The sequence below is a fragment of the Apodemus sylvaticus genome, chromosome 3 (assembly GCF_947179515.1).
Source record: "Apodemus sylvaticus chromosome 3, mApoSyl1.1, whole genome shotgun sequence".
In the NCBI taxonomy this organism is placed as follows: Eukaryota; Metazoa; Chordata; class Mammalia; order Rodentia; family Muridae; genus Apodemus; species Apodemus sylvaticus.
This window is the reverse complement of record NC_067474.1, coordinates 65,986,495-65,987,367: the sequence shown is the minus strand read 5'-3', so window position 1 is coordinate 65,987,367 and position 873 is coordinate 65,986,495. Positions and strand designations below refer to the sequence as shown.

Below are 873 nucleotides of genomic sequence, written 5' to 3'. Positions count from 1 at the left end.
AGAAAATGAGAGACTTTGAAATACTCAGTCCTAAATGCGAAGTCTTCATGAAAGCCCTTCTCTTAAGACTCAGAGATCTATGCAAAAGAGACAAGCAGAAAGATTGTAAGGGCTACCATTGACGAAAAACTCAAAGGAATGGGGTCTTTCAGATACAACATACGGTGCAATATGAACTCAGAGACAGTGGCAAGACACAGAAGACTTTATTTCTTGTTTTGTTTTGGACAGACAGGAGAGAGAGAGAGAGAGAGAGAGAGAGAGAGAGAGAGAGAGAGAGAGAGAGAGAGAGGGAGAGGGAGAGGGAGAGGGAAAGGGAGAGATGGGGGGAAAGAGAGAGAGAGAGAGCATTAAGTTTGATGGGGAAAGAGGTGGGGAGGATCTGAAAGGAGTTGAGTCGAGGGAGAGGAGAGGCATGTTCAAATCACAATGTATGAAAAAATTACTTCTAGCTGCCCCTAGAGGCATTGCAGGTATGACTGACTGCTATGTGTAGCCATAGGTGACAGAGAGAAGAGAGGATATGTCTACACTCAGTGTCCTGACCTGTGAACTTCTGAATGATTAGCCTGCTAACACTCCCTGAAAAAAAAAGCAAGCCTGAGATGACCTCCGTCCAGCCCAGTGCTGTGCAAATACAAAAGGATCAAACCAGAGAATAAAAAAACAGTACCAGAGCAATCCCATAATGACCACCAGTCCTGTGCTGTTGGACCTGGACTGGGAGCTAGCCCAAGATGACCACCAGTACAGCATCTCGAAGACTGGGGGCGAGGGTGAGACTATGCCTGAGAATACCTCTGCTCAGAGCCATAAAGCACACGTGCAGCAGAGCACTACTGAGACCACTCCTGAGAGGACTCGGGATACTCA

At 46.8% G+C, this 873-nt stretch overlaps 1 non-coding gene across 1 annotated transcript; it reads left to right on the top strand.

Moving 5' to 3' along the window:
• The first annotated feature begins 451 nt into the window (after positions 1 to 451).
• LOC127681954 (small nucleolar RNA SNORA17) lies at positions 452 to 580 on the top strand. The gene has a single exon (XR_007977290.1). It is a non-coding gene; the product is annotated as a small nucleolar RNA SNORA17 (small nucleolar RNA).
• The last annotated feature ends 293 nt before the right edge of the window (positions 581 to 873 follow it).